General features: G+C 44.0%; 1 protein-coding gene across 1 annotated transcript in view; it reads left to right on the forward strand.

The window, feature by feature from the left end:
- The window catches only part of arl15a (ADP-ribosylation factor-like 15a), a gene marked incomplete at its 3' end in the record, with an annotated part of 69,783 nt that overhangs the window by 54,160 nt on the left and 3,123 nt on the right, over nt 1-12,500 (forward strand). The gene's annotated exons all lie outside the window — the stretch shown is intronic.

The following is a 12,500-nucleotide window of genomic DNA, read 5'->3' on the forward strand; positions in this document are numbered from 1 at the left end:
TCCATACAGAGTTGCTCATCTTACATCAGCTTTTTGATGGCGGACTTTGCAGCAGCTGCTAAGCTACACAGCAGGAAAAAATCTATAATGTGACATGTATTCACCATCGAAAACACGCTACTAAGTAGCATACTAAAATGACGTCGTTTTGTTTTTTAAAATCATGATTGATCAACGCTTGGTGCTGAACTCAAAGATTTATTCTGGGTGATTTACGTAGTCAAGTATTCTTTCACCGTGTTAAGTACATGTTCATGTTGAGCACAAACACTCGAGTCAAGGATACACAAGCGTGTTTATCCTCCCGGCAGGTGCATCACACAGTGGCGCTCCTGGATGGACACTGAACATCTTTCTAAGCAGTGTTTGTTTTCCAAGAGTCCTTAATGACCCCGGTCTGAGGAAAGGCTCATTCAGGGTGTTCCTGGAAAAGAATGACACCCGAGGAAGAGCTGTGAGAGCGGGATAGATCTCCACCTCCACCTCTCCCCTGCCAAAACGGATAAGTATGTTAAGAGTAAATGTAATTGATGCCTTTTGTGGGACACCAGCTGCATGACAGGTGTAGCGAGAAGGCTAACCTAGCACAAACCGCCACAGCCCCCCGACTCGAAAGAACAAACAAGTTTGATTTCAGTCTCATCAGACCACAGAATCTTCTTCCACTTGGTCCGAGTCTCCCACACACCTTCAGGCACACTCAGAGTTGTTTTCAACAAGGGCTTTCTTCTAGCCTCTCTCCCATAAAGCTCAGATCTGTGAAGTCCGGGCTATTGTTTTCCCGTGCACACTTTCTCCCATCGCAGCCATGGAAGACAGGAAGTCCTTCAGAGTTACCATCGCCCTCCTGGTGGTCTCTTTTACCTGCCTCACCCTGTTACTTTCTGAGGGAAATAGTCAGGGAAATTTCCTTATATCCTTCCCCTGATTAGTGCTTTTAAAGAACCTTGCCCCGGATCTGTTTGGAATGTTCCTTTGTCTTCAGTTAAGCAGTTAAGGAAACCTTTGCTCTTCATTGTCACGCAAAAACTGGAAACGACTATCAGCGTGTTCTTCAAACGCTCTGAGCAATGAAACACAGCGCATCTTCTGTGTAGCATGTTCTATGTTCCATGTTCCATGTTCCCACATTAGGACTTAAAAGCTCATGAACACACCGAAGTTGGAAGAACGACACAACTATCCGAGGAGCATGTGAACGCGTCCTTGTTCTTAAATCATGTGAAATACCTCAATCGCACACAGGTGACCTCCATTCAACTAATTGTGTCACTTCTGAAGAAAATTTATTGTGCGAGAGTCTATTTAGGTGTGTCATAGCAAAGGGGTGAATACTTATGCGATCAATTATTTAGTGTTTATTTCTAGATTAAAAAAAAAAATCACTTTGACATTAGAGTACTTTGTGTTTATCAGCGACAAAAAATAAATAAATTCAATCCATGTTCATTGATGTTGTAACAAGATGCAGTGTGAAGAAGTCCAAAGGGGGGTGAATACTCTGCGTGGACACTGTACATACAAACACAGAGCGCCTGTGGACCACCAACGAGGACAAGACCAAATTTGGCCCGAGCAGGGGCGAGGGGGGGGGCGGGTGGAAGTCCGTCTGGGATGTTATGGCGGTGGAAAAAACACAGCTTTACACCGACGACACGTTTGATTTAGTGGCAATGTGCTGCCTCTCTGGCTTCAGGATGACGAAATACTCTCCTTAGAAACACACTCACACACCCTCACACACACACAGGCAGGCACACACACTCCTGCAAACGCAGGGGGGCTGAAGCATTTGAGGGATTTATGGCTATGATGCCATCCACTAGAGGGGGGGGGGGTGTGTGGGGTGGGGGGTCCGCGGTCACGGATGGGTGGGCGAGGGGAGAACGAGCGCGTGATGTTTTGACGCCTCCGCCGGCCGCTGCCTTATTTGGAGCGCGTGGAGTTAACAGGTCCGTCTGGGTTGAGGCCCGCGGCTCCCAGCCGGTGATTCGGTTCAGCGAAGGTTCACGGTCATCCGCAGGCCCAAGTGTATGTTTACGTTTGTGTATATGTGTGGGTGAGTTCTGTTGCTCAATGTCCCACCGGTGTGTATTCATAGTAAACAGTTGCTGTGAAAGGAATATCCCTCGGTGTCGTATCTGCTTACCCCCGACCTCCCCAGCGCCCCTCCGACGGCAACTAAAGAGAACGAGAACACGGCCCACTACATTTACGTTTCGTGAACCGTTATGGACGCAGCCGGGGATGCAAGACGAGACGCAGGGACATCGGTAATCCTGGCGCAACGTCACGCGATGCCTCCACGGCTCAGTGTTTTCACTCAACCTTGTCTAAGCTGAGGAGCAAGACTGTCTGTCCACAACAAGCAACAAGCACACGGAAGCCAAACCTTCCCTCCTGACCACGCCCGGCCTCAGAGGAAGATCCCAGTGTGTCAGTAGGGTATCCTAGTGTGTCAGTAGGGTATCCTAGTGTGTCAGTAGGGTATCCTAGTGTGTCAGTAGGGTATCCTGATGTGTCATTAGGGTATCCTAGTGTGTCAGTAGGGTATCCTGGTGTGTGTCAGTAGGGTATCCTAGTGTGTCAGTAGGGTATCCTAGTGTGTCAGTAGGGTATCCTAGTGTGTCAGTAGGGTATCCTGGTGTGTGTCAGTAGGGTATCCTAGTGTGTCAGTAGGGTATCCTAGTGTGTCAGTAGGGTATCCTGGTGTGTGTCAGTAGGGTATCCTAGTGTGTCAGTAGGGTATCCTAGTGTGTCAGTAGGGTATCCTAGTGTGTCAGTAGGGTATCCTGATGTGTGTCAGTAGGGTATCCTGATGTGTGTCAGTAGGGTATCCTAGTGTGTCAGTAGGGTATCCTAGTGTGTCAGTAGGGTATCCTAGTGTGTCAGTAGGGTATCCTAGTGTGTCGGTAGGGTATCCTGATGTGTGTCAGTAGGGTATCCTGATGTGTGTCAGTAGGGTATCCTGATGTGTGTCAGTAGGGTATCCTGATGTGTGTCAGTAGGGTATCCTAGTGTGTCAGTAGGGTATCCTGGTGTGTCAGTAGGGTATCCTAGTGTGTCAGTAGGGTATCCTGGTGTGTCAGTAGGGTATCCTAGTGTGTCAGTAGGGTATCCTAGTGTGTCAGTAGGGTATCCTGGTGTGTGTCAGTAGGGTATCCTAGTGTTTCAGTAGGGTATCCTGATGTGTCAGTAGGGTATCCTAGTGTGTCAGTAGGGTATCCTGGTGTGTCAGTAGGGTATCCTAGTGTGTCAGTAGGGTATCCTAGTGTGTCAGTAGGGTATCCTAGTGTGTCAGTAGGGTATCCTAGTGTGTCAGTAGGGTATCCTAGTGTGTCAGTAGGGTATCCTAGTGTGTCATTAGGGTATCCTAGTGTGTCAGTAGGGTATCCTGGTGTGTGTCAGTAGGGTATCCTAGTGTGTCAGTAGGGTATCCTAGTGTGTCAGTAGGGTATCCTGGTGTGTGTCAGTAGGGTATCCTAGTGTGTCAGTAGGGTATCCTAGTGTGTCAGTAGGGTATCCTAGTGTGTCAGTAGGGTATCCTGATGTGTGTCAGTAGGGTATCCTGATGTGTGTCAGTAGGGTATCCTAGTGTGAGTAGGGTATCCTAGTGTGTCAGTAGGGTATCCTAGTGTGTCAGTAGGGTATCCTGATGTGTGTCAGTAGGGTATCCTAGTGTGTGAGTAGGGTATCCTGATGTGTGTCAGTAGGGTATCCTGATGTGTGTCAGTAGGGTATCCTAGTGTGTCAGTAGGGTATCCTGATGTGTGTCAGTAGGGTATCCTAGTGTGTCAGTAGGGTATCCTGATGTGTGTCAGTAGGGTATCCTGATGTGTGTCAGTAGGGTATCCTGATGTGTGTCAGTAGGGTATCCTGATGTGTGTCAGTAGAGAGAGAGAGAGAGAGAGAGAGAGAGAGAGAGAGAGAGAGAGAGAGAGAGAGAGAGAGAGAGAGAGAGAGGGTGAGAGGGTGAGAGAGAGAGAGAGAGAGAGAGAGAGAGAGCTGCTGCTCGGCTAAACGACTTGTAGTGAACGAGTGGAGGAAGGGGATAGGAAAATGTTTGGGGATGCATCCCCTGTATGACTCACTCACTCACTCACTCACTCACTCTACCTCTCTATCTTTCTGTCACTCTTATTTTTTCCCTCTCTCCCAGTCTTTGTCTCATTGTCTTTCTCCATCCCTTCTTGCTCATGCTCTCTCTCGCCCAATCACAGGCCTCTGTCCTCCATCCAGCTGATAGGAGTTGTCTTTCTGTCATTGTTAGTCCAGTTTAATCAGTGTCTTTAGCCCTGTCCCTATATAAATAGCTGTTGTTAATGGAGTGGAATGAATCTTTGATCTCTCTCTCTCTTTGGTGCTTAGCCTGCCAAAGGTACAATGTCACAGGAATGACATGCCATAGGTCATGTGCGGTTACCCACTTAGTAGCTGGAGCCACACCACAGGAAACTCATGGTATTAAAAAAGAACACAAGGTTTACATCACCAGACAGTTGAGGTAATATGTGATATTCAATTGTTTTACCAATCACTATTTGCTTGTGTTTATGCACATTTCTTTCAATAATCTCATTTATTGAATCCAAATTTGAATTGATGGGCACTGTCAACTGAGGACAAGGTTCCACTCCACCCTCAGCCTAAAACAGCTGGACTGTAAAATAATCAATTTCACTCCCCACCCCACTACTTCTGTAACATGGTTCCTTGAAAAGTGTTAAAAGGCACTGAATTCTAAAAAGAAGGCCTTAAATCAATCTTTCAGAAGTTTTAAAATGCTAAGACATGGGAAGTAGGATTTTATGAATGTTTTCTTCGGATATCTCAAAAAATTGGCAACATCTATTTCTTAAAATAATTAACGGAATGCCTCTCGCATTAACATCATGCAGATCAGGATTGCGGAACCAACAACAGTGATATTTTAGTGTAGTTTGCGGTTGGGATGCTCAAAACAGACGCACTGTCCGCTAGCTAGCGACAAGACGGGGAAGTGCAAATTCAATGAAAATTGGTTGTTCAAACAAGATGTGGTGACGTGGCTGAACCCCGTACCAGGCAATGCAAACGAGCCACGGTGTGCATGCGAAGTGTTAGAGACCCCAAGTGCTCCTTCCCTGGCTCGAAACAACCCATCATACCCCTTGATAATGGAGCATGTTACGGATGACACACAAATAGCCATTCATTTAACCGACAAACCCCAATCGTGCTCCCTCCCTGGCTCAGAATCAGCTCATCATATCCCCAATAACATGTCTGTAACCCTGAGTGACTGATGCTCTATAGCTCGATCTGTCGGTCGGTTTGTTGGTCCACAAAAATATCTATAAATATTTGGTCCGGTTGCACGTGTACGTGGTCGCAGCTAAATAACACGCTTCTTTTCTTCAATCTGCATTATTGTACGGTTGATCTTAAATTTAATTCCAGGTGGCATTAAAAAAAAGTCTTTAAAAAAAGTCTTAAATCTTGCCTTAACCTGTAGGAACCCTGGGTAATGTCCTTTTCCCTGAAAGGGGCGTCGGCCTGGGCTCTGTTGTGCTCCGTTGTCATTGGCGGTGCGGTGCGTCCGCCTGCCCGTTCTCCAGCTGTGCGGAGCAACAGAGGCTGATGAGCCTTGGCGGCGTCCAGCTGGTGCCAGGTACGGGATTAGGTGGGAAGGGCACAGCCGAGGACACTGGGGAGGCATCCGTTAATGGCGTCTGCGAATGTGCGTGCGGCCGCCGGGCCGGTGACACTGACGTCAAGTCTAGACACGCCACCCGGGCCGCTGTGTGGGGCCCGATGACAGCTGATGAAGTAGTAGTCATAATAAGTGACAGTCATCGCCGTTGTATTTTAGCGTCTCGGTGATAGTCCCTTCGGATGTTCTATTTGAGGACGTGTGGGTGACAGGCGTACATGCGATATGTATACTTGTATCTATCAGCTTAAACAGGATATGTGTGTGTGTGTGTGTGTGTGTGTGTGTGTGTGTGTGTGTGTGTGTGTGTGTGTGTGTGTGTGTGTGTGTGTGTGTGTGTGTGTGTGTGTGTGAGAGAGAGAGAGAGAGAGAGAGAGAGTGTGGTGTAACACTTTCCTGTTGCCTGACTGTTGACTGTATGGTAGTGGAAAAGTTGAGTGGAGCAGATAGAAAGCTTTATGTGTGTGTGCAGTATGTGTGTGTATGTGAATCCATGCATGCAAGTGTTTGTGTGTGTGTGTGTGTGTGTGTGTGTGCTTTATGTAGGTCTGAGTGTGTGTGCAGCCCATGTAACATTTCATCAGCTGCTGCTTCACACACAAGAATGGGGGGGGGGGGGGCTACAGGAAGAACAGGCCAGAACAATGAGCAGTGCTCTTGACAACCACCAGACACAGTAGATATGGGAACACATCCCCTCCTCATCTGAAGAAAACCACAACATGGCAGTCATTTCATCCCCAACGTGGTTCTTATTATTATCAAATGTGACCGTGCTGTGGCCGATCTGCCCTGTAGCTGAGACACTCCTGGGTAGACAGCCAGGCTAAATTGAAATCATTTGTAAATTGTCATTAGGCTCAAAGCGGAAGGCAGATGCACACTGTTCCGATTTGAAGTTCATAGGGGGACTGTTGTATAACCAAGTCTTTGTTGGCGAGTTTGTTTATATAAATCACTCAGTCTGTTGTCAGGAATGAGGGGATTTGAATGCGTGGTGACATGGTTCAAATCAGACTGCAGGCTGGGTATTTTGAGGTGAGGTAGCTTCTTGAAGACTTTTGAGTCCGTTATGATCATTTCAAGGATCTGCTCATGATATCAAACTACAGGTACATAGACTCATGAGTCAGTCTGTAAATGCTGGGCTCGAGTAGAGAGTGTAGACATTCGTCCAGATTTTATTGATAAAAGTGGGTGGAAACAATTTGAGAGATTAAAAAAACCTTAATTGAAGAACCAATCCAAAGTCTTTAGGGTGGTCTTTCCTAAAGGAGGGGAATGATTTCTTTTCTTTTCTTGTTTGTTTGGAGGATATAATTTCCTGTAAGGCGTCCTTCACACTATTGGAAATGTAGGCAGTAGCTGTGATTGATATTTACGGTTTTCGGAGCTGGTTTAGCTGTGATTTTCAATGGAGATATCTCCAGACTTTTGGAGGCGGAGATCTCCAATGTTTGGTATCGCATGACTAACAGGTTCAGTACATGACAAAAATATAACAATGTTTTTTTTATTTTTTTTTTATTTAAGAAACGATAAAGGAGAAGTCGAGAATTTCTTTAAGGCCTTAAAAAGAAGGAATATGAGGGATATTTGTGTCATCAATGGAAAATTCTCGGGAAGTAATGGAAGCGTTTTCCAGGTCAGGACTGGGCTGGGAGCTTGGTTTGGGACCGGGCGGTCGAGGCTGTGTCTTGATGACTGTATCAGCAGCTCAAGTGTTTCACACAGCGGTCCGGCTCCCTCTCAAGTGAAGTCAGCAGGGCAAGGTTTGGGCCCGGCTCTCCGTATTGTTCTCCTCCGTTCACCACATGGGAGAAGAGAAGTGTCTGTTTTCTGTTAGAGGAACTTCAAAGAGCATTGCTTTGACTATAGTTCAACTTTCAAGAGCGAAAAGCAAGTCTGATTAGGTACATGTTTACGTTTTGTTCAAGGTAAAAGATGAAAAACCCCAAGCGAAGCGAGGCAGACATGAGAAAGTGTTTTTCATGTTGACCGCGAGTCACAAACCATACCCATTCTGGTGCCCAACAGAGAACCAGTGGACTAAACGGTAGCCTAATGTAGACCAAATGGAGACTGGAACTATAGAGATATGATATCTGAGTTGGAACAACTGCCGTTCAATTCAGGTCTCCAAAAGAACGTAGAAGGTTTATTTATGCTATTTATTATGCATATTTATTATGCATAATTATGCTATTTATGCTATACACCATCAAATCAAGGTGGGTATTATTTACAGGGATGAGTTTTCCCGCATAGGAATACATGAGTCATGCTGAGGTACATGTGTAGCTAGTATCTTTCCAGGATATATTGGCCAAATACAGTAATTATTAGCCTGTACTGTAAACCTGTCCAAAGCTAACGTAAAGACAGTTTCGTTACCTCCTAATGCTCTACCCTACTGTGACATGAACACCTGGGATCCACTCCGCAACTTCCTTTTAATGTACTACAGAAAGCTCTCGCCAATCGGAAACTAGTCCTTAATCCTAGCAAATCTAACTTCATGTTGTTCTCTAGAGCCAGTATTATAAGGTGGGCTGGTCATCTATTTCTGTACGGCCTAACTATCACTAGCATCTGTTTAATTTCAAAGTCATTATTGGTAAACTTCCAGCTTACATCTTGTCTGTGTGGGATTGGAGCCTTGGCACCTACACCAGATGATGATGAAGCTCCTTCTACTTGGAATACCTTTCAACAGACTCTAAAGCTTGAGGTATTCCTTCAGTCATAGTTTAAATCCATGGCTCTAGACCTGTAACTGTTTTTAATAATAATAATAATTATTATTATTATTGTATATTGCATTCTTTTTGTTGATATTTGTGTCAGTGTGTAAACTCGTCGTCACTGTAAATGAGGGAAACCTCAGTGCTTCACAAGTATAAATAATGGTTTGAAATGAAATGAAAAACGATCTCCCAGATATTCCCCTGGAAGAGATGCGTCCTCCTGGGTCTTGTGAAGAGATGCGTCCTCCTGGGTCTTGTGAAGAGATATGTCCTCCTGGGTCTTGTGAAGAGATGCGTCCTCCTGTGTCTTGTGCAGTTCTCTCAATACATCTACTTTTAACCTGAACTGATCCCCACAATTAAGCTACTGCATTACAGAGCTTTACCAGACCATGCTGGTCATCACTACACTGAAACGTAACCATGCTAGTTGGATATGCACATGAAGGTTAATAATGAGGAATGCAATGTGTAGAGATAGAGACTAGTAGAGATATACTAGTAGAGATAGAGACTAGTAGAGATATACTAGTAGAGATAGAGACTAGTAGAGATATACTAGTAGAGATAGACTAGTAGAGATAGACTAGTAGAGGTAGAGACTAGTAGAGATAGACTAGTAGAGGTAGAGACTAGTAGAGATAGACTAGTAGAGGTAGAGACTAGTAGAGATGGAGACTAGTAGGACCAGTAGAGATGGAGACTAGTAGAGATGGAGACTAGTAGAGGTAGAGACTAGTAGAGGTAGAGACTAGTAGAGATAGAGACTAGTAGAGGTAGAGACCAGTAGGACTAGTAGAGTTAGAGACTAGTAGAGATAGACTAGTAGACTAGTAGAGATAGAGACCAGTAGGACTAGTAGAGTTAGAGACTAGTAGAGATAGACTAGTAGGACTAGTAGAGATGGAGACTAGTAGAGATAGAGACTAGTAGAGATGGAGACTAGTAGAGATGGAGACTAGTAGAGGTAGAGACTAGTAGAGGTAGAGACTAGTAGATATAGAGACTAGTAGAGGTAGAGACTAGTAGAGATAGAGACTAGTAGAGGTAGAGACTAGTAGAGATAGAGACTAGTAGAGATAGAGACTAGTAGAGGTAGAGACTAGTAGAGGAATAGACTAGTAGATATAGAGACTAGTAGAGATAGAGACTAGTAGAGATGGAGACTAGTAGAGATAGAGACTAGTAGAGGTAGAGACTAGTAGAGGAATAGACTAGTAGATATAGAGACTAGTAGAGATAGAGACTAGTAGAGATGGAGACTAGTAGAGATAGAGACTAGTAGAGATAGATACTTGTAGATATAGAGACTAGTAGAGGTAGAGACTAGTAGAGATAGAGACTAGTAGATATAGAGACTAGTAGAGGTAGAGACTAGTAGAGGTAGAGACTAGTAGAGATAGAGACTAGTAGAGATAGAGACTAGTAGAGATGGAGACTAGTAGAGGTAGAGACTAGTAGAGGTAGAGACTAGTAGAGGTAGAGACTAGTAGAGATAGAGACTAGTAGAGATGGAGACTAGTAGAGGTAGAGACTAGTAGATATAGAGACTAGTAGAGGTAGAGACTAGTAGATATAGAGACTAGTAGATATAGAGACTAGTAGAGGTAGAGACTAGTAGAGGTAGAGACTAGTAGAGGTAGAGACTAGTAGAGGTAGAGACTAGTAGAGGTAGAGACTAGTAGAGATGGAGACTAGTAGAGGTAGAGACTAGTAGAGATAGAGACTAGTAGAGGTAGAGACTAGTAGATATAGAGACTAGTAGATATAGAGACTAGTAGAGGTAGAGACTAGTAGAGGTAGAGACTAGTAGAGGTAGAGACTAGTAGAGGTAGAGACTAGTAGACTAGTAGAGATAGAGACTAGTAGAGGTAGAGACTAGTAGAGAGACTAGTAGAGGTAGAGACTAGTAGAGATAGAGACTAGTAGAGGTAGAGACTAGTAGAGGTAGAGACTAGTAGAGGTAGAGACTAGAAGAGGTAGAGACTAGTAGAGATAGAGACTAGTAGGACTAGTAGAGGTAGAGACTAGTAGAGATGGAGACTAGTAGAGGTAGAGACTAGTAGAGATAGAGACTAGTAGGACTAGTAGAGGTAGAGACTAGTAGAGATAGAGACTAGTAGAGATAGACTAGTAGGACTAGTAGAGGTAGAGACTAGTAGAGGTAGAGACTAGAAGAGGTAGAGACTAGTAGAGGTAGAGACTAGTAGAGGTAGAGACTAGTAGAGATGGAGACTAGTAGAGATGGAGACTAGTAGAGATAGAGACTAGTAGAGATAGATACTTGTAGATATAGAGACTAGTAGAGATAGAGACTAGTAGAGATAGAGACTAGTAGAGATAGAGACTAGTAGAGATAGAGACTTGTAGAGATGGAGACTAGTAGAGGTAGAGACTAGTAGAGATGGAGACTAGTAGAGGTAGAGACTAGTAGAGGTAGAGACTAGTAGAGGTAGAGACTAGTAGAGATAGAGACTAGTAGAGATGGAGACTAGTAGAGATAGAGACTAGTAGATATAGAGACTAGTAGAGATAGAGACTAGTAGAGATGGAGACTAGTAGATATAGAGACTAGTAGAGATAGAGACTAGTAGAGATGGAGACTAGTAGAGATAGAGACTAGTAGATATAGAGACTAGTAGAGATAGAGACTAGTAGAGATGGAGACTAGAAGATATAGAGACTAGTAGATATAGAGACTAGTAGAGATAGAGACTAGTAGAGATGGAGACTAGTAGAGATAGAGACTAGTAGAGGTAGAGACTAGTAGAGATAGAGACTAGTAGAGATAGAGACTAGTAGATGTAGAGACCAGTAGGACTAGTAGAGATAGAGACTAGTAGAGGTAGAGACTAGTAGAGATAGACTAGTAGACTAGTAGAGGTAGAGACTAGTAGATGTAGAGACCAGTAGGACTAGTAGAGGTAGAGACTAGTAGAGGTAGAGACTAGTAGAGATAGACTAGTAGACTAGTAGAGGTAGAGACTAGTAGATATAGAGACTTGTAGAGGTAGAGACCAGTAGGACTAGTAGAGGTAGAGACCAGTAGGACTAGTAGAGTTAGAGACTAGTAGAGTTAGAGACTAGTAGAGGTAGAGACTAGTAGAGATAGAGACTAGTAGAGGTAGAGACTAGTAGAGATGGAGACTAGTAGAGATAGAGACTAGTAGAGATAGAGACTAGTAGAGGTAGAGACTAGTAGAGATAGAGACTAGTAGAGGTAGAGACTAGTAGAGATAGACTAGTAGACTAGTAGAGGTAGAGACCAGTAGGACTAGTAGAGGTAGAGACTAGTAGATATAGAGACTAGTAGAGGTAGAGACCAGTAGGACTAGTAGAGGTAGAGACTAGTAGATATAGAGACTAGTAGAGGTAGAGACCAGTAGGACTAGTAGAGGTAGAGACTAGTAGAGATGGAGACTAGTAGAGATGGAGACTAGTAGAGGTAGAGACTAGTAGAGGTAGAGACTAGTAGAGATAGAGACTAGTAGAGATGGAGACTAGTAGAGATGGAGACTAGTAGAGGTAGAGACTAGTAGAGGTAGAGACTAGTAGAGATAGAGACTAGTAGAGGTAGAGACCAGTAGGACTAGTAGAGTTAGAGACTAGTAGAGATAGAGACTAGTAGGACTAGTAGAGTTAGAGACTAGTAGAGATAGACTAGTAGACTAGTAGAGGTAGAGACCAGTAGGACTAGTAGAGGTAGAGACTAGTAGAGATAGACTAGTAGACTAGTAGAGATAGAGACTAGTAGATATAGAGACTAGTAGAGGTAGAGACCAGTAGGACTAGTAGAGTTAGAGACTAGTAGAGATAATGATCAGTTGATCAGATATGTATCAACTATTTAGTTAGTCTTCTGTTTTAGTTACAGTCCGCTAAGCTGATATCGTACCTGTTGTTTTTAGAGGTCTCAATCCCTTCACGGATTTCTTACCTCTCCTGTATTTTCTTTTCTCTTTGTATTTTATTTTTTACTAATAACGTGTATTACTGTGTGCAAATACATAAAGATGGAATGAATTGTAATAATAATAATTGTAGTACAAAAAGTTAAAATT

This window comes from Borostomias antarcticus (assembly GCF_949987555.1).
Source record: "Borostomias antarcticus genome assembly, chromosome: 6".
In the NCBI taxonomy this organism is placed as follows: Eukaryota; Metazoa; Chordata; class Actinopteri; order Stomiiformes; family Stomiidae; genus Borostomias; species Borostomias antarcticus.